The sequence below is a fragment of the Miniopterus schreibersii genome (genome assembly GCF_964146895.1).
Source record: "Miniopterus schreibersii genome assembly, chromosome: 9".
Lineage (NCBI taxonomy): Eukaryota > Metazoa > Chordata > Mammalia > Chiroptera > Miniopteridae > Miniopterus > Miniopterus schreibersii.
Genome location: NC_138118.1, coordinates 18,131,693 through 18,156,514, shown reverse-complemented (window position 1 = coordinate 18,156,514; position 24,822 = coordinate 18,131,693). Strand labels below are relative to the sequence as shown.

The 24,822-nt window shown below is 38.6% G+C and overlaps 1 protein-coding gene and 1 pseudogene across 5 annotated transcripts in view; both read right to left on the bottom strand.

The window, feature by feature from the left end:
- The window catches only part of GRM8 (glutamate metabotropic receptor 8), a 688,454-nt gene that overhangs the window by 317,769 nt on the left and 345,863 nt on the right, over positions 1 to 24,822 (bottom strand). The window lies entirely within an intron of this gene.
- On the bottom strand, positions 9,612 to 14,201 carry LOC308561990 (integrator complex subunit 3 pseudogene; annotated as a pseudogene). The gene is made up of 2 exons: positions 14,183 to 14,201; positions 9,612 to 11,673 (listed from the first exon to the last, which is right to left on the bottom strand). The product of its transcript is annotated as an integrator complex subunit 3 pseudogene (transcript).

The following is a 24,822-nucleotide window of genomic DNA, read 5'->3' as shown; positions in this document are numbered from 1 at the left end:
AAAGTAAAAAAAAAAAATTAATTTTAATAATATATTTTATTGAAACCAACGTATCCAAAAAATTATCGTTTCAACAAATATTGTAAAAAACTGACATAGTTTACATTTTTATGCTAAGTCTTCAAAATTCAATGTGTATTTTATCCTTATAGCACATCCCAATTCAAACCAGCCACATCTCAAGTGCTCAAAAGTTGTATTTGGTCTTAACTGGACAGTACAGCTCTAGACTCTATTTTCAACTGCCCCCAGGCCACCACCACCTCAATATCTGCAACTTAAAATTTTCAAAACCAAATTAATGCTACCCACTGATATCTGTTCCCTTTAATGTCTTAATGTAATTTCTATTTTACTTCCCTCTCTTCCCTATTCTCCATTGAGAAAAAGTTCAGAAGAGCTTTTCCATGGAGTCCCTTTCTCTCCATTCCTGTCATCAAACTAGTTCTCACCATAATTAATTCCTCCCTGGACAACTGCAATAACCTCCTAAATGGTCACCCCTAAGTGGTCTCTCCATCTGTAACCTGTTCTCCACCCTATATGCTGCTGCTGGGTTCAATGTTACCCTCCTAAGCATCTGCCTGCCTCGGTTCCCCTCTGCTAATGGAGTAAAAGCAGAAGCTCTAAACCATAAACCATATCTAGTTTATACCAACCTGCCCCTTTTTTCACTCCTGCCTCTCTTTTCTATTAAGCCCAGAAAAGTAAAGGTATCTTCTATTCCTGAAACGGCTTTATCTTTCCCACCTTCTTACTTTTACTTGAATAGTTTAATCCAGTGGTTCTCAATTGTAGCATGAAACAGAATCATCTGGAAGACTTGTAAAAAACACAGATAACTCCAAGATTTCTGATTTAGTAGATCTGGGGTAGAGCTCAAGATTTTACATTTCTAATAAACTCCCAGGTGCTGCCGAGGCTGCTGATCCTGGGGCCACACTGGTTTAATCTCAGGAAGGCTCTTCCACTCATCTGCATGCATGAAATGTTATTCTCACTTTATTCTCAAGTGCTGTTTCTTATGTGAACTTTTCCCTAGTTACTAAACCAAACAGAATTTCTCTCTCTTCTGGGCTTTTGTAGCTAGTTGTACTTCTCTTGGACCATCACCTACCTTGCATTAGAGCTAATTTGTAAGTAAATATTCCTTAAGAATAATGATAGCAATTTGCATCCTGCACAGTACATGTCAAAGATATTTAATAAGCATTTTTCAGTTGAATTAAAGAGGCAGACTCTGACCTCAATACATTAAAAACATTTCTGAACTAGAGAACAGAAAATCTTTCTTTAAAGAAGAAAAACAAAGTCATGGGGAAATTCTGATCAAGATGGTAAGTACGTAAACTGAATAATACACTTGCCTCCTCCCACAATGACATCAAAATTACAACTCAACTACAGAACAACCATCATTGAAAACCACCAGAAGTCTAGCTGAACAGAAATCCTATAACTAAGGATATACAGAAGAAGCCACACAGAGGCTGACAGACGGGGCAGAGAGGGAGAAGGGCTGGTCCCACACCCATGTGTGGTGGTTAAAAATGGGAAGGGATATCTCAGCTGTGGAGGTGCCCCCAGAGGAGCCAGGGGTCCAAGCCCCATAATAGGAGCCTCCGCCCAGAATTCCAGTACCAGAAACAGAAGTCCCCATAACTTCTGGCTGTAAGGGCCAGCAGAGATTGTGGCTGAGTGAGATGGAGAGCTGCTGGAATCTCAGGCATTCTTAAAGGGCTGGTATGCAGACTTATTCACTGACAGACACACTTGTTCTGAACTCCAGAGCTGGTGCAGAAGCTTAAAAGGCTCCAAGGACATATGGCGAGGAACTGAATTACCTGGCTTCAGGGTGAGGGCTAGAGGAGCAGCTTCTCCCAGACAGATGCGCTAGCAGAAGCCACTGTTCCTTTGTTGAGCCACTCCCCAGGAGGGACAGACAAGTGCCATATCCGAGTCTCCATCAACCTGGCTAATACTGTCACTCAGCCCTGGTACCCTTCCCTGAGACCCTGCCTCACCCAAATTTTGGGCCCACACGAGCTGCTTCCAGTGACTTTTCCATACAAACAGCCTGCCTTGGCTTGTGCTTCAGACTTTCCTAAAATCTCTCAAAGGTTCATAAACCCCAAACAAGCAGTATCTAGCCTCGGAGCGCCCCATACCTTTTGCTAAACAGCCTCAAGCCTGGCACTAGCAACAGCCACCCACAGTTTGCAGCTTATTCTCTCCCAGGCACCTCCAAGCCCAGCACAAGTGGCAACCATCTGCAGATCACTTTATAGCTCATACCAGATGGCCCTGGACAGGACACTCGCAGTGGCTGAACTTGGTCTGCACCTTCCAAGAGGCCCCAGAACCAACACATCCAGCAGCCGGCTTCAGACCACACCAGGGCACCATCCAACCACCTCCACAAAGAACATACTCAAAGGGCAAACTTGGCAGGCGTGAGAGCCTCGCTGAAGTGAATCCTGCTCTGTAGAGTCAGCCCTTACGCAACAGTTCCTCCATTGCAGTCACAACCAGTCCTCACAAACAATCAGCCTGAGGGCCAACCTTTCCCATTGATGTGCCAATTGGAATTAGGGCTCAACTAAAACAGGAGGGCACACACAACCCACACGAGAGACATACCTGGAGCACCTGGCTCAGCTGACCAGGGAGCCTGCACCACTGGGCCCCACAAAACACCTAAACATAAGGTCACCCTACTAAGAGCAGGAGACATAGCAGCTCTGCCTAACAAGGAGAAGCAGACAGAGGGAGGCTGCCAAAATGAGGACACAAAGAAACAGGTCCCAAATGAAAGAACAGTACAAAACAAGAATTAACAAAATAAAGACACGTAATCTACCAGGTGAAAATTTCAAAACACTGGTTATAAGGATACTTTGTGATTCAGTGAGAATTCCAACAAAGAGTTAACATAAAAATTGAGATAAAAAACATAATAAAGAATCAGACAGAAATAAAGAATACAATAACTGAAATGAAGAACACATTAGTGGGAATCAACAGTAGATGAGAGGAAGCAGAGGATCAATTCAGCAATTTGGAAGATAAGGTGGCATAACACATCCAATCAGAAAAGCCAAAAGACAAAAAAATCCAAAAATATTAGGACAGCTTAAGGGACCTCTGAGACAACATCAAACATAACATGTACAATTAACACTTTGGAGTTGACGCCTTAGTTTATCTTAGCGTGAAAGGTATCACAGATCATCCTCAATAGCACTCTCTTTATTTTATAAAGGATATTCCACTCAGGTGCAGATAGTATTTTAGGAGGCCATGGGTACTTTGAGAGTCTGATGCAAGTTCGGATGGAAACAGCTGAGAAAAGTTCACATACACAAAAAATTCACATACAATTTGAGTGATACATGAGCTGCCTAAAGGGTTTCCATTGTGCGTGCTGCAGACTGTGGGTCCTAAATAAATAAATCCTCTATTTACTATGGGAATAACAAAACTACATGTCCACCCATTGTAAATCTTAGGTCGTTGTTGGTTCTGCTTATAATTCTTCCTTAAGCAGCTTGAATTTCCCCAATTGCCCTTTCAAATTAAAGAGAAAGAATATGTAAATTGGAGGAAACAGTGAAAGAAAGGAATTGTGCATGAACATATGCAATATGCAATACACATTCCGTGGATTACTACATTTAATTCTCAGAACAACCCTGTGAGATCAGTAAGATCCATTTTTGTAGACTGAAAAACTGAAGGAAAATTAGGTCAAGTAACTCCCGTGTAAGAAATTCATGATAGAGCCTAGAATCGTATCTAGATTATAATTCATGTTCTCTATGCTATAACATTTATTCATACTTTTTAAATGGCTCATTCATTCTTTCATTTAATTAATAACCTGGACATTCCCCTTAACTCTCTAACTTCACCTTCTGTTATACTCACCTTTGATCACTTGATCCAAGCCACACAGGCTTCCTTTCTACTCCTTAAACTCAGTTCCTTTAACAAAAATCAACTATGAGAGCAATTAATAGACTCAGTAGTACTGATACCATTGTAGTTTAACCTAGTTATTAATAACAGGAAAGGAGCAAAGGAAAGGGCACCTTTTATAGGCATGCCATTTGTGCAGCTGTGGCCAGGAAGCTGCAGTTTAACACTCGCCAGATAGGAAGGGATCGCACAGGGGAAGAACAGAGGCATGCCTGTCAGTCACACCTGGGAACAGGTCATTGGCCAGAGGGGGCCTGGCCGCTGCAAGCCCAGGAAGATTCGAGATACTTAAGCTCCACAATAAAGGAGTTTGCTCTCTTGCCAGCTTGCACTCTTGCTCTCTTGATTCCTGCACTTGCCCGCACACAATGGACTGATGGACTACAACTAGCCTAATGCTAAACCGGACCCAGCTCCACCATGGCACAGAAACTCTGGACACTGGCTTTGCTTTTAGCTCTGCTGAATCCCCAGTTGCACATCTTCTAGGACGGGATTAAGGGAAATGGGACTTCGGAAACCCAAGGATGTAATTCCACGAAATAAAAATCACTCTTCCTCCCATGCAAGTCTCAGAAAATTCTTTTTCTTGAGATATCTTAAGGACCTGACCCCTAGCACTCAGTGGGGACAGGGATACCCCATTCTCACTAGCAACAGAGAAACACCATCCACACATTTCTCCGACAACTGTACTACTGTGAAATATAATTACTTATACGTACAAATAAGAATCTCTGCCTTCTTAAACATTTTTTGGTAACAATTTTATTTAAAAGATGATTAGCTCAACTAACATACTTGCAATACAGATGTGCTTGTGAAATTAAAGTGTATTATCAATTATGGAGAAATGATTACAAATGAAAATAACTACAGTAATAAAAGCATAAGAATAACCTCATTAAAAAGTGCTAATTTTTACCTAGTTTGTAGACATTAACTCCAATTCATTTAAACTACAACAGTTATTTATGGAAATTACAAGGCTACTAAGTTCAAATGTTCTACTCCATTCTACAAAACATATGTACTGGCCAAAACACCTATCTTAAGTTGAGAACACTGGGAAAATATGTCTGTGTAGTTTTGCTTTTTTAAATAAATATTTGTATATATTGATAACCTCTTACTTTTCTAAAAATAAAATCACTTTTAGTCCTCAAGACCTGTGAATATTAGTATATAACTGAAAAGACTTCTAAATAATAAAGAATCCATTTGATGTGGTGAATATGTTAAGATGGTTTTACGGTTTGTGACTGCAGCAATTATTGTAAATCTTCCATTGGTGAATTTCCCTCTGTGGCTCTCAGCCATGCTCAGACATGTCTTTCTCATGCAGACCAGCCAGCTATTCTCCTGCTGTTTGATCTCAGCAGATCATAAGGATCCCATGCAGGCTGAGACTTTGTTAATATGAAATATCTCTAACATGCAAAAATAAGTGGAGGTTATATGAAATACATACCCACCACCAAAAATTTATAATCTCCTTTCTTCCTCCGCAGCATAAGCACAATATTGAAGTTGCTATGTATCCTTCCCCACCTATATTTTAATTTTCCCTCATATGTATATGTATCTATTTATAAAGAATATAAGTACCAAAGCTCCTCAACTTACGATGAGGTCACATCCTGATAAATCCATCATAAATTGAAAATATCATAAATTGCTGAACACCGTAACTTAGCCTAGCCTACCTTACAGGTTAGTCAGAACACAATACCCCCAAAATTCTGCCAACACAGTGAACAGTAGAGTGTCTGCTGTTTACCCTGGTGGTTGGGTGGCTGACTCACAGCTACAGCTCTGTGCTGCCCAGCATCGTGAGAGAATATTGTACCGCATATCACTAGCTGGGAAAAGATCAAAATTCAAAATTCGCAGTATGGTTTCTATTGAATGCATATAACTTTCAAACCATTGTAAAGTTAAAAAATCATAAGTCGAACCATTGTAAATCAGAAACTGTCCATATCATGCCATACTTTTCTTTTGTCTATCACCAAATCTTTCAAGATTTGGCCAACATTGATACATGAAGATCTAGCTCATTTGCCTTAAGTCTTATATAATATACTGCAATTTATTTATTCTTTCCCTTATAAATAGTTATTTATAGTTTTCAATTTTTCATTATTAATATCAGTGCAGAAATGAATACCCATGGGCACATATATGAGAATGTCCCTATAGCGTGTGCCTAGGAATGGAATTACCAGCATGAACACAAAGTTTCAGCCTGGATATTGCTAAGTTGCTCTCTGTGGAGGAGACACTGTGCCATCGCATGACCACGGAGGGACCTGCCAGCTGGATCCTGGCCAGAACACAGGCTGATTGACCCCTCCACCTGCCCACAGCCGCTGCTTTACGCTGGGTTTTGGAACAGGCCATTGCCCTGGGCAAGCATATAAGATGTTTTCCCCTTTTCTGGATGGGTCACACCCCCGCACCCCCATCCATCCTGCCCTGTCCTATGTGCCTCCTATGTAAGTTCCCTTAATAAACTTAATATAATGTTGAAGCTGTTGCCCTCTTTCTATGGCCTTTTGGCCCAGGAAATTTTTAACAGCATCCCATTCATTTGACTTCCCATATGATCAAAATTTCATGGAGTTTTTTTCTACTTATTTTTTGCAGCCATGTGTAATGGTAACAGCAACTCACATGGGTCAAATAGTTACCACGGACTAGGCATTATTCTAAACAGTTTACATGTTTTAACTCATTAGAACTCACAAAAAAGGTATCTAAGCCATAGCAAGATAAAATAACTTAACCAAGTAGCACAGTTAGTAAGTGGTGGTGCTAAGGTTCAAACTTGGTCAGTGAAACCAGAGTCTGCACTTAAAACCCCACAGCAGACTGCCTTGGCTTCAGTGGGCTTAAACAGAACGGCAGCTCACTTTCTTGAGTGTGCAGTTTTAAACTCATCTGTCAGATCCATCCTGATAAGTTATTCGAACTTCTATATCCTTTCTAAATATTTTGGTTCAATTAATTTATAATTTCTAAAAGATGTGTTAACATATCCCATTTGGATAACAGTTTTGTTAATATTATTTTATTGTATTTTTTTGCTTTTTAAGTTCATTTCAATTCATAAATTGTCTTATCTTTAGATAATTTTTATTAATTTATTTTTATCACTACTAATAATGTACGATAAATTCAATTTTCTGATATTAATTTACTATGCCACCTTTATTCTTTTTGTTCAGATTTCCCTGCTATACCACTTTATATTTATAATCATATGATATATATACATGTATATATGTGCGTATATACATATACATAAACACATACGTGCACGTGTAATAGAATGCTTTTTAGAGGGATTTTACATTTTACTCAATCTGAGATTTTCTATTTTAATGATTGAGTTTTACTGTAACTGATATTTTATAACTATTTCTTCCCATTTATTTTGTATTGTATATTTATCATCCTTTTCGTCGTTTCTATTTTTTCTCCCTTTCTCCCTTCCATCAGACTAATCAGCTTTTCAGCACAGTATATATTTTTCTGTTCCTAGTGATTTCTAAGCTAAAGAGTCTAGTTTTATTCTTTTAATTATTAACCTTACATTTTTAAGATGAGCAAGTATATAACAATGCGTTAAGATAATTAATATTTTTATATTTTTTCTGAACACTGCGAGAAGTTTAGGAAGGCTTAATTCCCACCCCTCACACATATCATTGTTGTTTAGAACTTTACTTCCACCTTCTTTAAAAACAATGCAACACATTTTTTCAAAATCACGGCTCCTTACATCCTATTGCTTATTTCTAGAATCAACTTCCTTCCTTTAACATTAATAATCCCTTCAGAAAGAGACTGTAAGAGGAAAATTCTCTAATTCTTTATGTGACATAAAATATCTTCACTTCCTTTTATTCTTAAATGGCAGTTTACATACAGATTTATAATTATTCTTATTTTTCCCCCTCAACATTTAAAAATATTTTTCTACTGTCTTCTTGCATCTATTTGACTAATTAGAACCCTGCTGCTAGTCTTATTGCTGTACCATCTTGGATAGTATGTCTTTCGTCTTTGCATCTTTAAAGATGTCCTTTTGTGTTTGCGTTGCAGTTTCACTGTGCTGTGGATAAGTGGCCTGGCTCCCTTCAGCCTGAGGACCCATCTTATTCTTTGTACCTGTAGTGTCCTCTATTGTTATCTACTTGCCTATTACCTTTCCTTTCTGTTCTCTCCTTCTGGAACTCCTGCTTTAGAGTTTTAAAATTTTAGAGCTAACATTTGTCCCTGATCATTTTGAATTACTTTTTTTATATGGTGTGCAGACAGTGGTGTTTTTTAAGGTGGTTACCACCTGGAATTATAAAATCTTAGAGATAGTGATTTTTTCACATATTTCCAGATGTGTGTGTTGTTTTCTATGGATAACAGAACTAAAAGGAGCCATCATGTTGCACATTTGATACAGGTTAAGGAGGCAGACGTGAAGCACCAGAACTAAACAGCTCAGCGAGCTTTAACCAACTAGAGTCACTAGCATGATGGGTTCTATGGAAATAAAAACCTCATTTGCATAGGCTGACTTCTTACAGTGTCCTGATGCAGTCTTATTCCAAACTCTCACTGCTGTGATGTACAAGCCATGAAGGGAAGTAATAAATTGGGTGTTTTCTTACCAAAAATCACTGGAGGTTTGTTTGAAATTTAGATATATTGACTGGGGACTTTTATGAATTTCTGGAAATTGATGTCAGTATTTTCAAGTAATGAATCACTGGCAAGGAGAAAGAACAAAAATGCTTGATAATATGGTAAATCCTAGTAAGTAGTTCTCTGCACCTCTCTCTATATTACAATAGGAGAGAGAGAGAGAGAGAGATTACAGGGAGAAGCGAGAGGGAAAAAAATACATCAAAAGACTCGGTCTTTTGAGAACAAAAAATGCTAAGAACGTTAACAGAAATGAGAGGAGTGAAAGGAAGAGAGGAAATCCAGAGAAGAGATGGGAGGGCATGGAAATTGAGGTGAAAGGAGAATCAGGACAAGAAATGGAGAGGGGCAAAATATCATCCACCTGTATTAAAAAAAGACATAGTTTGGGAATCAGAAACACGATCTTAAATGGAATTCAATAGAAATAATCATCGAAATACATGTAAAGGTATTTATAGTGTCTCAATCTTAGTAACAGTTTGCAACAGAAATATTATATAATCAGGACCTTAGGATACTTATCCATGTTAAAACGTTAATCAGAGAAAAAATAAAATGTGGAAGTAAAGGTATTCTAACAGAAAGCATGGAAATTAATGGAGTGTGCCCACAGCTCCCAGCCCTCTAGGCCTTGGGTGAGCTGAGGGTGCCAGGGTGGCCAGGGCCAGGCCCTGAGGCAGCAGGGACCCCCTTTCTGCCTGTAACCTCACCCTTAAGGACTCCATGACACCTCTGTCTTCTACTCCAGCTCTGTGGGCAGCTGCTGAGCACCCATAGGCCCCAAGAATATGACATCATTGGGCCAAGGACATGGCAGGCCCAGAAGAATGGCAGTGGCCCCAAGAAAGTGGGCTGTGAGGAGCCTCAGATGCAGATGCTGGAAGGGGTGGCTCAGTGTGGGCTGGAGCCCAGCCACCTCAGCCTCAGGACACCAGCTGGGTGGCCTGGGCAAGTGACCCATACAGGTTTATCTTCTCTACGGCAGCTTTGCTGGCCCCCAGATAGTAGAGCAAGTGGTAGCCAATCTTGGGCTGCTTCTGATATAGTTCGGAGAGAGGTCCAGAAGTGGAGAGAAGCTGCTGTTGTCTTCCTGCATTTGGCATACGTTCCTAAATATTAGGTAGACAGGCTTCCCCACAGATTTCTCAGGGAACTTCTCCATGACCTTCTTGGGCAGCATCTCCCCTCAGAAGTGGGCCTTGAAGAGCTTCTGTAAGCAGTACACAAGGGCAGACAGCAGCTCCAAGTCAAAATCTTCCTCTAGGACCCGGTCCACAATTCTTGCATGACCTCATACTGGGCCTCTCTATCACTGTCCTTTGTAGTTGGAGCACTTTGTCTCTTAGGGGCTCATCCAACTGGTCAAAGAAGGGGTGATATCAACTGTCTCCTTGATAAGGTGGAAGTGAAACTCTCTCATCTTTCTTTTGCTTTTGAGATCCTCCTCATCATCACTGAAGGCTGCTTCTGCATTGTCATAGCAACTCTCATCCTTGTCTGACATACGGTTGTCCATCTCCATGGAAACTGGCTCCTCAATTTTGATTTCCAGGTGGGCTGGGCAAACTGAAGAACTCAGGAAACTTCTCCCTCAGCACTGGTGCAGCTTCTTATTCAATTTAGGGTTGTCAAACAGGGGAGCCAAATGCACCAAGACCTGTTTCTCCAAAATGTGGTTGAGGGAGGAAAAGACTCCTTATCCCCACATGGCCCCCGTGGTGGATAGAAGTTGAGAATGATGCGACACAAAAAATCCAGGAGTTTGGCAGTGATGGCTGGGTGGGGCTTTCATAGAGTGATGCATGACAAGGAAGGCTGGCTCTATGTTGATGACGTTACCCTTGTCTGGGCTAAAGTCATAAAACAAAGCCAGCTTGGCATTAAAGGCAGTGACGTTTGATGTGCTTCTTGTCAGCAGCCAACCAATGATGGCCCCTGGGGTAAGATATCTGAGCTCAGCACGCATTAGAAGAGTGGGCAACCCCACAGATGTAACAAATGAGGTCACAGTGCAGATAGTGACTGTCTGGGGTTGACTAGTACTGGCGCTGGAACCAGTCCTGGTATCTCTTTTGTTGACCAAACCACACCTGGGAGGTCATGAAGAGAAGCTTAGTCTCCATGTCTGGGGTTAGACAACATGTTGGGAATTTTCATAATGTTCTTGACTGAAGAAGCTGAAGGATACCTATGAATTAAGGACTCAAGGCATGAGGGTTATGGATAATATCTTTCAAAAAAACTTCAAAATCTGGTATTGGAAACATTCTGAAGTAGTCTTAGGAGGTTCCAGCCAATCATCAAGTATTCCATGACCCATTCAGAAGCAGTGAGATGCAGAAGTCCACCTCCTTCTGCCACAAGGCCTGGAGCTGGAGTTCCCATGGTAGTGGACAGTGAGGCAGAGGTATGTGTAAATGGCCATGGCAATGAGGATGCTGCTCTTCAACACCCCCCCTCTGCTCCGTCAGGATATCCAGAACACTTTCTGCCAACCAAATATCTTTTGCCATAACATCCCCACCGGCAATCTGCTTCATGAATGTCATGCAAACACCATCGGCTCCCAGAACCCTACTCTTCACTAGTTCCCATACCAACCCCACCAAATGAGTATGACAGGTGTCCTACAACTCCAAGCACTTCTCTGTAAGTATGTGGTTGAATTTATTCAGAACAATATTCATGCTGTCACAACTCACCAGAGCCAAGTCCTGGTAACACTCCTGGGATTGAACTGGTTCAGTGAGGAAAAAGGTGAGAGGGTGAAGAGACCCAGGCAGATTTCCTCATGCTGGGGAGTGTGTGGGAAGGGTGCATACTAGGCACTGAAGACATCATTAGCCTCACTCTCTGAGATACCATTAGTCATGGATGTCACAATGCTCATAGATCTTCCAAACATCTCCTCTAACTCATCCTTGGCATCCAAACTAGTTGAAAGTGGGAGCCTGTCCCTTCCTGGTACTCCTGCTCCCTCCTCCACTTCCCCAAACAGCAGCTGTCACTGCCACCTTTCCCTCCTGTAACTCCATGGCTGCAGCCAGGAGACAGGGAAAAGCCAGGGAATGGATGGGTGGCAAGTCCTAGAAATGAGGAACTCTGTGTTGCCAGGGCTTGGGTGCAAGAGGAACCAGGGGAGGAGGAGAGGGAAAGGTCCCTGTCCTCTCCACTCCTCCCTCCTGTCCAAAAGGCTGCTCTGTGGAAGAGGTGAAGGCAGCCAGCCCTCTAGGTCCTGCCTCTGGAGCAGCAGTGCTGAGGAAAGCTCTTAGCTCCTAAGTATGTGGGGGAAGGGTATGCACCACTCTGGGAGGGGAAGAGAGGCTTCTGGCCCTGAAGAAGTGGAAGGTGAGCCCCTTCTAGTTTCTGGCTCTAAGAGAAGTAGGGGAAATCCCAAGGTTTTGCCTCAGGAGATGGGAAAAAGGGGAATCCTGCATGGAACTAGGGGATCTGAAGCCTTCCTATCTGGTGCCCTGTTTGGGGAGCAAGGTTCCTTTGGATCCTCTCTTCCTACCCCCCAGGGGTGAGGGTGAGTCAGTAAGCACTCCAGGAGGGCACCTAGGACCAGCTTCTCCTTACACCACACACAGGAGACCATGGTGAAAGGGGGAGGGGAGAGAGGCTGAGGGCTATGGGGAGGAGGGGGCCCTCTTTAATTTTTAAAATGAAAATGTATATCCATTGGGCATATGTTAGAGTTTTCCAAGGGAGAAAAACTAAGATAACTTTTGCAAATTTCCTTTTTTTAAAAAACATAATTACAAAGCACTCAGATTATAAAAATCTTAAAATTCATTTTATGTTAATAACAATAATCTACCAACTAATTATCAAGTGCCTGGTATTATGCTAGACATTTAGACTCTCCGCTACAATTTAAAACATACACATACACATGCACACACATATAGCTTTATAGATGTATCTTTCCTCTTCTGACATATGTCACTATTGTATCACCTCTGATAACTTTCATTGAGAACTTTTCAACTCAAATGGTGTCTGCACTCGATTTGATTTTTGATGAAATTGGCACATCAGTTTAAAACAACCACATTCACTGCATCTTTTTGTTCTGTACATGAGCAAATCTACTGATCATATTAGTTTCTTATAAGATGGAGAATGTTTTTATTTTGTCCTGATAAATGCAAAAATTTTTAATAACTGAGGGAGGAAAACCAGTTGATGCTTATGAACTATAATTAGGTATTATCCTGTTTAGTATATATTATTTCACTCTCATAAACCTTTATAAGATAGGTACAATTACTATCTTCAGTTCCATTTGGGGGAACTAGAATTTAGAGAGTGAAATAATTTTCCCAAAGTAACATAGATAGGATTTGAAGCTACAAAGTCTAGCTCCAGGATCAAATGCCCAACCATCATACTATTACCCTTCAGCCTCTCTAGGACCAAGTGCATATATAATAATAAAAGCAAAGAAATACATTAATTTAAACTAACTCTATGTAAGTGAGGGTAAATAAGGCAAAAACGTGAACCTCCCAGTTCCTGATCTCCTTTTCCAGAGCCGTGTTTTGCTTTGAGCAGTAGTCTATGTCCAGGCTCTCAACACAGCAACCTATCTGGCTGAGACATACAAAATTTATCCATGCTCTCAAAAAAAAATTGGCCTTACTCATTCTACACATGTCAAAAACATTTGCTAATTATCATGACAAAAATACGTGTAAATTCGAATTGTTTTCAAAATTTTATAATCCTTCTAAATCAATATGTTGTGAAAGTGTTGCAATTAATAGTAAAATCCTACTTGAGCACTGATTTCTGACTGATTTACCCCAATTATTATTAGAAAATAAATGAATAAATAAATACAAATGTGAAATTTTCCAGCATACATTTTTTTGTTTGTGTCTAAGGAAGTATCAGCCACTCTCACTCCTTAAATATCCTTTGTATTATTAAATTGCCCTCAACAGATTGCTTTCTCTTTCCTTCTATCATATGGCTGACTTCTCCTTTGAAACCCTACTCATACTTTACTTTCCCCAAGTAAAGCTTTCCGTCACCTTCCTCCGGCTGAGCTATTCCTCATGTTCTCTTTGCAACATCTATCAAACCATTTAGTCTACCATGGCATGCACTATCTCCCCAACCAGAACAATTTCTTGAGGCCAATGACTATCTTACTCATCTCTATGTCCCAGTATTGAGCTGAGTGCCTGGAACATGGAAAATGTTCAGATGACTTTGTTGAAAAGGTGAGTAAATAGATAGGCATTTTCCCAAAGTTCCTGATCTTAATAATCAAATGGATGCTAATTAAAAATGCAGATACCAAGCTAATCTCCTGGAGATTCATATTGACAAGTTTGAATTGGGGCAAAAGATTTTCTGTTTATCAGATATTTCAAGTGATTTCACGAGGATGAATGAAGAAAAGGGAGAATTACTGTAGTCATTTAATCATGAGAAGTAAAGAAAAGCTATGTCTTTGTACAAAGTAACTCTGTCCTTGGGTTACCTCTGTTTGAGGTATCCATGGAGACCTTTACCTCTCCCTTTACATGGTACCAATCTGTGCTGTGCAAATAAAAGCAAAAACAAAAACAAAAAAACAGTTTTTCATCATATAAAAATAAGGGTATGAAGATAATCTATCCTCTGCTCAGAATATAAACTCAGCAAGGGGCTTGGTTATTACTTCAACATTGTTTCTATTTCTTTAGCCAGTGTTTTCAATGTGGCCTAAAAATGTCATGACTCAGAGTAGTTATTTGTAGAATTGCTTCAAAATGTTATCTAAACCACTGTAATTTCACACTTGGCATTGAAACTACCTGGTTGGCCTGCAAGAATTCCACTTACCTGACAATTATGCAGTACTTACTGAAACTAACTGTGTAATATTTTATTCTTTAACTCTTAGAACACAAACATGTTCAAAGAGAAGACTATGCTCCATGTTGCCACCTGCTCAACATACCTCACTCCTTAATTCTTGCAATAATATTTTCAACTCTGCCACTCAATGGAAACTTTTCTTTTAAAGATCACTAATAATCTCTGAATTGCCAAATCTCAAAAATTTCTTGGGTGTCTGTTGGCCTCTGTACTAACAAAGACAAGCAGGCCTTTTTGCAATACTTGTTCCTTGTTGGATTCTTGGTTTTACTACTTCTCTCTCTGCTACTTTTGGGTCTCCTTTGCTAATTTAATCTTTTGCTTCTCCTACTAAATATGTTTGGTTCCATTTTGAGAGCTAAACTTGTTGATCTAGCAATTAAGTTCTTCCAAATTTGGAAAACTGTTCAGGTCTTATCACCAAAACTCCTCTTCCTGTATCCTATGGTCTAGACCAGCACCAGTCACATGTGGGTTTTAAATTAACTAAAATGTAAAATTCAATTCCCTAATCACACTACCTGTATGTCGTGCTCAATGGCACTTGTACAACACATTTATAGAGCATTTCCATCATGACAGAAAGTCCTGTTGGGCAGTGCTAATCTAAGCAGCTGGACTACTTGACTTTCTCACCTCTAAACCTTAGCCCATTTGATTCCTTCTACCTGGAATATTGTCCACCAACCATATCTCTTCCTATAGAAACTTGATCCTTTATTCAAGATTCATTCTAAATATTTACCTCTCTCTAAAAATCTTTACCAATCAATGTAGCTGAAAGTGTGACAGCTTTATTATGAACTCCCTAGTTCTTTGTAACACTATTACCCATGTTGCTTTGTTCTTTTATTGCCAATACAAAGGTCTGCTCTTCCTAGCTAGAGATTAAAGTGTCTGAAGACTTGATATTTTCCAACTGTCAATGAATGCTTTCAGTGTGCTCAGCTAAGTGCTTGATGTTTCTCAGGTCCTCATAACTCCCCTGAGAAGTGTATGGTGTTTTACCATATTAACGTTAAGGAAACTGGAATTTAAAATGAAATGATTGGACAAATGAAAGTTTCAGAAAGGGAAGCGATTGCCTAGGGTTACAGAGTGGTGAGCCCTGGATCATCCCAGGTTGCTCTAACTGCAAAGCCCATACTCTTAATCACAGGGACATATTGCTTCCTCCATCTCATTTAGCATTTTAATGTCCACCCCACCCCACTTGTCCTGTAATACTAGGCATAACTCCATTAGTGAATGAGTGAATAGATGAATAATGCCTTATATGTATTAGATAATTTACAGTTCATCAAACTTGTTGACGGCAATAATTTATTTCCATATGATTCCCCCAACAGCTCTGAGGCAACTCCGCAGGAAACCTTATCTCCATTTCACAGAGGCTGAGAGAGTTCAGAGGCCTCCTGAAGTACACAGTGCCTCATGGTGACAGAGATAAAACTTTAGTCCAGGCCTTCTGCCTTCAAGTTTCATCAGCCTTTCTTTCAAATCCCCTGAGGTTCAAAACTCATCAATAATCAATAAAGACTCAAAGTGTTTTATCTCAATATACTGTTTTTTACTTGCCTATTTTATTCTTTAAAAAACATGATAATGAGGCTTAATTGTTCATGTCTATGGGAGGGGGAGAGGCAGTTGTCATTTTCAGTGATGGTAAAATAGCCACACATTTAGATCTTTATCATATTGTTTTTGCCTTAACCCTGTTAAAACAACTTGCTTATATTAAACAAAATTCTGGGAATGTTAATTAGCAATTTAGCTATGAATATGCTTGATTATTTTTAAGTCTACTAATAATATGCATGGGTCTTATCTGTAATTACATCTGCATGTTTTTTTCTCTCTTTTTCCTTCAGGAAAGCCATCTAAAATGCATTTGGGAAATGTTTGAAAAAAATTAATTCTATTACTCTTATTTTCCAGAATCTTCTAAGGGTTTTATGGCTGTAATTATATTTTTCCTCTCAAGGCAAAGCAATATATCACAACATCCATTATCATATGTGTTGACAAAATGAGAGATTCAAGGACTTAATTTTATACCCCTTAAATAACAGAAAAATCAAGTATACTATATTTTCTCCTTTATTACATTAATTTTCTCATGTACTTAAACAGTTTTGTATTTTGTATTATATCAGCAATGGCACTTTAAGAGTATTACACTTACATTTATTTCACATCCATCCTGGACTCATGTGTTTTTGTGCATATGTAAGGTTAGTTGGGGGTGAGAATGGCAGTATTAAACTCATTTCTTTTGAGTGTCTTTTCTCAGTCATGATGCAGTCTTTACAAAAATTATTTTACTAATATGAAGAGAAATCTAAAAAATAATTTGTCCAAGACAATCCTGCCAGAAAGTGGCAAAGGTCTGTTTCAAACTCATACCTGCCTCATTTCAAAGCCTAGGACATTTTTTATAGGAATGACCAAATGGTTGAATGGCTAAATATTAAACAAAAGGCCCCTGGCCCCCTGATACCTATTCACTAAAATGTTTATTAGATGAATAAATAAATAAAGGAATGAGTAGATGAAACTCAATACACATCAGCTCATTTACCTCCCCATCAAAAGAAAACATTTTCAAATAAAGATTCAGGGCAAATACACAATTAGAAAAATGTTTCAGCACTGATGGGGCTTTTAGAAGATTGCTGTCCCCAATTTCAATAGTCTTAATGCACAAGCAACTTGCCTGAAGCCTATAATGCCCTTGGATTTCAAGTGGAGGAGTCTGATCATCTGGAATCAAAATCAAGGATCTGAAATACTGTTAAATAAATAGATTGAACTGAAATTAGCCTCTTAGGACTTTAAGTGCTTCCACATAAAGTCTTAGAGATAGAAACAGGAATGATGTTAACTACAACCAAATATTGCCTTAATTCGAAATTTAACTTCTGCAATTTGATCTAATGTCACATCGAGGCATATGGGCCCTCCACTTGTAAAGAGTTTACACCAGTTTAAAACAAATTCATCACATGAGCAAGACTGCAAACTCAAGCAGTAGCGATGTTTTTATTTGATGCATTTCATTACTTGTTTTCCATACCTGTAGCTACCATGTGAACCTATCTCCAATAACTTTACCACCCACCTTCTTGAAAAGCTTTGTAACTCTTCTCTTTGCATCAAACCTTCCTTCAAATGGCTATTAGAAAAATCTCTCCCAAGACAGCTTTTATCACAAGCTCAAAACCTACCAGAGTTCTCTAAAGCCTTGTATACAACAGATTCTTAAAGTCTTCACCCCTCTCACCATCCTCCTCTCTCCCATCTCCCTGAGACAGATTCTTCACTAGTTTTTTTTTGTGTGTTTTAAACCACCTACCATGCACTGTATGATATAAACTTATTTTCTTATCTGTGATTTTCAACAGGCTAGTGATCCTAATTTAGAACTTTAGAACATACTTTGAAAATTATCTTTGCTATATTTTCACATGGGTGTATTATCAGGTTCTGTATCAATTAGGGCCCCAGAAGGCAACAGACTTCATCCCAGATGGTTCAAATGGAGAAAGTTGAATGAAGAAGTGATCCACCAAATTATAGACAGAATTAAGGAGCAAACAAGGTGGTGAAGCATCTAGAGATTAGCAACAATGATAAAACAGTACTACTACTGGTCGGGATGAAGAGACAGAGAGAAGGGTTAGCATTTCCACAATAGCCCAACTAAAGCTAGAGGCATGGAGAGGGCAGCCTGGAGGCAGTGATAGCCTGAAAGGACAGTACCATAGCCGGGACACAGGATCACAGCAGGGTATGGAGAAAAAAATACCCAGGCCTGTTTCTCCTTTCACCCTCCAAAATCTTGCTAATGCCTCAAATTGGCCATGCCCAAGACGAAGACAGAGGGGAAGGGAGTGCTAGTTGTGCAGTCTACAAAGGTCAGCTTTGCAAGGCACAGGGAAGACACAGAAAGGTGGAGAATGGGTGGGAGTGTGGCAAGTGGAAAACACCTTGTACAGTCCCCAGCCAAGCTGTAGCATTCAGAAGATTGGCAATTTCTGAGGTCACCTGCATATGGAGTGAGAAAACAGTTGTAAGACCTCACTGGAATCTCAGCTAGGTGTCACTTTGAGCAACTACTTAATTAGAAGCTCAGTGCTTTACCTTTCATATAAGAATAATACTGTATTCAGTTTATAGAATTGTTCTGAACACTCAGTGAAAATATATATATAAAATATCAGTACAATAAATTCTAAATAAATGGTAATATTGTTACTGGATAAATGAAAATTATATATATGTCCTCTTATAAAACATCTTATAATTAAAAGGTGAACCATCTTAAGAATCAATGAGTATTAGTGGTCACCTCTGTAGCTCACCTCTACCCTCATCCCCTTGCCTTAAAAAATATGGCAGGACAGCTTCAGGACTTGGCAGGCAGACTATTTTATTTTACACTAGTGACTTGGATGCCATTTCTCTTCCTTCCACTCAGTAACAGACGGTGCCCTGGACAGCAGTGACATCTGCAGCCCCAAGGGAGAAGGGTCAGCACAAATTTTAATTTTGCTTTTGGTTTGGGGCTTTAAGTACACAAACAGATTTTTTTTTCCTCCCTGTCAGTTTGCATCTAGCTTTGTATCTGACAGTTTTTAATGCTTAATGTATTTGAATTAACCCAGAAATTTATAGCTCCAGGTTTTTGCTTATTTTGCTTTATACCTCTAATTCAACCTCCTTTATTAAAATAAAATTTAAAAAGGTGAAAGAAAATGTGCAAAAGAATTTTTGTATCACTAGGATATTAGAAAGAGGGCATTCTGGTCTTTTTGAACTTCCTTGCATTACAAAATGTTAACATTTGAGTATTTTAAATCATAAGAAACAAGAGTACTAAAGATAACCTATAAAAATCTGTAGGCAATTTGACTCAACTAGAAAAAGGAACTTAAAAGCTGAGAGAACATTTATAAAAAATTGTATGTCATGTTCACTGAAATGGAATGAAATTCTACACTTATCTCTGCTATGGGAGTAAAAATAAGTAAATAAATCTATGAGATAGATGATAGATGACAGATATAGATAGATGATAGATAGATATAGATGATAGATAGACGATAGAGAGATAGATGATAGATAGATGATGATGATAGATAGATAGATAGATAGATAGATGATAGAGATAGATAGATAGATGATATAGATGATGATAGATAGATAGATGATAGATGATAGATAGATGATAGATGATAGATAGATAGATGATAGATAGATAGATAGATAGATAGATAGATAGATAGATAGATAGATGATAGATAGATAGATGATAGATAGATGATAGATAGATGATAGATAGATGATAGATAGATAGATAGATAGATGATAGATAGATAGATAGATAGATAGATAGATAGAGATAGATAGATAGATAGATAGATAGATATAGATAGATAGATAGATAGATAGATATAGATAGATGATGATAGATAGATATAGATAGATAGATAGATGATAGATATAGATAGATAGATAGATGATAGATGATAGATAGATAGATAGATGATAGATGATAGATAGATAGATGATAGATGATAGATAGATAGATGATAGATAGATAGATGATAGATAGATAGATAGATAGATAGATAGATAGATAGATAGATGATAGACAGATAGATAGATGATAGATAGATGATAGATAGATAGATGATAGATGATAGATGATAGATGATGATAGATAGATAGATAGATAGATAGATAGATGATAGATAGATAGATGATAGATGATAGATAGATGATAGATAGATAGATGATAGATAGATAGATAGATAGATAGATGATGATAGATAGATAGATAGATGATAGATAGATAGATAGATAGATGATAGATAGATAGATAGATGATAGATAGAGAGAGAGAGATAGATAGATAGATATAGATAGATGATAGATGATAGATATAGATAGATAGATGATAGATAGATGATAGATAGATAATAGATAGATATTGATGATAGAGGTTTTATTCTTAGGAAGTCAAGTGTTTGCACGAGGAACAATTTGATCATCCTGAGTTCAATTTCAGGGGAATTTCTGTAATAGAAGACTCTACTGATGTTTGAATGTTATGGCTACATTTGGGGTCATAAAAATTTCCAACTCAGGCATCCCACAGAGAAAAAGCATCTATCCCTAAGTATATAAAATAGTATCCTCATTACTGAGATGCTATCCAACCTCAGTGGTATTTGTAATTTCCCCATGCTCTGGGCAGTCTTCAAAGGTCAAAGAGAACACCAAAGGCTAAGTGTATAAGATAATTAGATCAAAATAGAACTGAAAGCTGGCCTCAGGTAGCTATTTCTAATGGGAGTCAGTCAGAGGACAATAAAAACCACAGTTCATGCCCAAACGTTCTCCTTGGTCAAGGAGAGACTGGTTGGAGAAAATCAGAACTCAATGGTCATGTCTGATTGGCCTCAATCCAAAACTCCACAGCAACACTCAAGAAGCTTCAGAGACAAATAATTACACAGCTAATTTAGGTGTTTGTATTAGATCATTCAAAGCCCCCTTCATCTTAGGCCTGATTGTTCTAAACCAGATAAATGTGCTGAATTTACAACAGAATATTGAGCCTCACTTCTATTATGTAATGGGTAGAAGAGAAAAGTAAAAGAAACTGGGCCTTCTTTTATTTTGATGCCAGAAAGACAAACAGGATGGTCTGTAATAACCATTCAGACTAGTAAATCACATTAACAACAATTCACTGTGAGATAACTAGATATATGAAATTTTTGAGTCCTGGTTCCTTTCTCTGACCCTTAGACAGTTACTTACTGCAACTCCAGTTTTCTAATCTGTAAAAAGGGGATACAAGATAAATCACCTCTAATATTTCTTCCAACTACCATTAAAAAAAGCTATTGTTTTATGTACCAAACAGGATAAAAAATATGATTCTATAGACCTGTCATCCAACGAGGTTACATTTCAGGTAGATCTGAAGCAACCAAATTCGTATTAAAAAACTTTCTAATACAAGATAAAAGAAGGACTGAGCCAGATTTGTGCCACGTTAAAGAATCCAAGTCACAGAGACAAAATAAATCCTTTAATCAAGAAAAGTTCATATCATAAATTATATTGTTGATGTATTCCACACCCATTTGTGAGATATGTATCAAAAATTTGTTTTATAGATAGATAGGTATATAGATAATCAATAGAAAGAGATGGAAAGATGAAACTTTCAACCATATTTTCTAAAACAGTTGTATAAGAATTTTTACATCCAACAGAAAATAAATATCAGACTAGAGATAATACAGATAGTTTAGCAAGAAAAGATCAAGGGTGAGTAAAAGTATTTAAGTATATCTGTCATGAGAAACTATATAGTAATACAATAAGCTGTAAATTTTTTCTTTTCACTCCCTAAAATTTAGTTAGAAATCATTATCCTCATGCGTACTAGTTATAAAAATACCATATAAATTATTTATTAGTGCTATAAATTAAAAACAAAATGCACCAAAAAATCTGTATTCCAAATAACTGAGCTATATAGAAATATTTCCTTAAAAGTTGGAGACATGGGAACACTTTCCGCAACCAAAAACTGAATGCCATTCACCAGTGAATTAAATAAAGAAAATCAAAGAAAAAAACTGAACAGCCAGATTGATTGCATAAATCTTCATCAAAGATAGAAATACTTATATAGGAATTTCATGACTAAACAAAATGCAAACAACCCAAATACTTTTTTAACCAACAACTGCATTCATTAGCTTAAACCTTTCACTTTATTTTAGTGTTTTGTCATCTTTATCCTCTGAGTTTTAAAAAAGAAGCTGGAGAACAGCATTTGTTGAAGAGTTTGAGCATATACTAAGTCACAGCCCAATCTCTCAACCTCAAAGTCAATTTAGCAACTAGAAAAGACACAGAAGAAAAAAGAAGATGTTGTGCTATAGGGAAGAACTGTCATTCATTACAGTGTAAAGTTAATGAATGCATCACATACCACAGAAGTATTTTTAGATTCAGTTATTTATTCAGCAAATATTTATCCAGTGTCTTCTAAGAGGCAGGCACAGTGGATGCAAAGGTGAGCAACAAAGACACACTCCTAGTCCTCATGGAGCTTTCAATTTAATAGGAGATAAACATCAACAAAACAATCCCACAAATAAATGTACAATTGAGTGATTATACAAAAACGAACATAGTGCTTTACGGGGATATAGCAAGGAGATCAGACCTAGTCAGGTAAGACCAATTGGAGGATCTGTATACTATTCCTGGAGTCTCACTTAGCAAATAGGTATTTCTAAGAGTAGAATGTCCATCTGGACACCCCAAAGTTCTGTTCTATGGGCAGCCACTAGCTATATACCCCTACCTCCAAATTCTATGTCTCAACTGGCCTTACCAAGAATGAGCTTATCATGTCATGAGAGATGAACCAACACTCTGGCACAAACCCCACATCATTCATCACCATTCAAACCAAAGCAGCTTAGCCATGGTCCTTATCGATAAGTGATGGTTGCACCACCATAGTTGGCTCTACAGAGACCCCAACGGGACCCATTGCCCCCTCTTCCAGCATACTCTTAGAGTGACACACTGAGTGAATGTACTAAAGCAGTAGAGTAAAGGACCAAAAGAAGGGAAGGCTGTAGTTTGAAAAGGGAGAGAAGCATTCTTTTGGAAATGTGTCCAGACAAGGTAGACTCATTCAAGAGATTCAGATGATGAGAATCAGGTGGATTAAGATATATATGGTTCATCTGAGTGTCTCAAAAGAGAAGTTTTTAATATGGAAACTGAAGTGAAGATGGGATGCATTTCTTTTTTTAAGAATTACAGTTAGGCCAGGCCGGGCGTGGCTCAGCGGTTGAGCATTGACCTAGGATCCATGTGACTGGGGTTTGATTCCTGGTCAGGGCACATGCCCAAATTGTGGGCTGCAGCCAATCAATGACTCTCTCATCATTGATGTTTCTCTCTCTCTCTCTCCCTCTCCTTTCCTCTCTGTGAAATCAATAAAAATATATTTAAAAAAAAAAAAGAATTACAGTTAGGTGAAAAAGAATCAGCTGGTGATAGATACCTAAGACCTAGGAAGTGAAACTGGTAACCAACTTATAAGAATTCATAAGGACGGCTGAGATTGTGTGTAGTTCACAAATGCATACAGTATTTTCCTGGAGATTCCCCTCATGTAAATCTAGTCCCAAATTACACTTTGCATGTTAAAGATAGTACTGAGCTGCCCAGAAAGCCATCAAAGGGAAAGTTCCCTGGCCACAGGGCTGTGGTCCTTGAGGTGCACTGCAACTCTTGTGTGGTTAGAAACTCATCAGTGATGGAACATGTCATGTGTGTCTCTGAGAAGAAGAGAAGGGAATTTGTGATGGGAACTGTGCTGAGTTTACCCTTCTTTTGAAATCTTACTCTGCTTATTTATATCAAAATTATCATCATCATCACCCTTTTCTCCAATGATTACACAAGTCTCTTGCTCACGCTCTTCCCAACTCTGTCTACACTTACCCCAAATACACACCAAAGTTATTAAGAGTTTGAAGAACCAATTGTTTGCCTATCCTTATAATCATCTGTTCTAAAAGGTAATTTAAACAATTACTCAAACCTGCAGCCCTGGCAGAAGAATGTGAGTTGTACAGTCAGCACAGCAGGCTGAAGTGGGGCTTTGTGTCAGTCTTAGGGTGATGCAGACTGATCCCACCAAGAAATCAGTTAACAGGGACATTTTCTGTCATAAGGCAGGGGAGAAGAAGCTAAACAGTGCTCTGGACTTTACTGAATTAAACCTTCATATCAGTTAATGAAACCCCCCTGGGAAGCCTCAAGCCAGAATTCCCAAAATGTTAGCCATGTATTGAAAATGCAGCTAACACTCCTAAAAAAGAGGGGGTAGGTGGTCATCTTAAACAGATCTGAAGTATTTCTTTTTCTGCTACCATAGATCAGCTACACCACTGCTCCCTTTCACAGGTACAAATGCACAAAAGACAGCTTCTGTTTCATAAAAGTAGCCCAGACAAACAACACTCTGCAGGGTGCTGAACCCGAAGCTGGCAGCCAGCCCGGCCCTTGCGCTCCAGTCTGCTGGTACTTTACCCTTCCACAGCTATCAGCCTGCCTCAGACCTTCGCCTTCACTCTGACTCGGGACAAAGAGACGACCACAGTGGAAATCCTTCTGTATGCTGCTAATAAGCCTATTTAGAGTCAA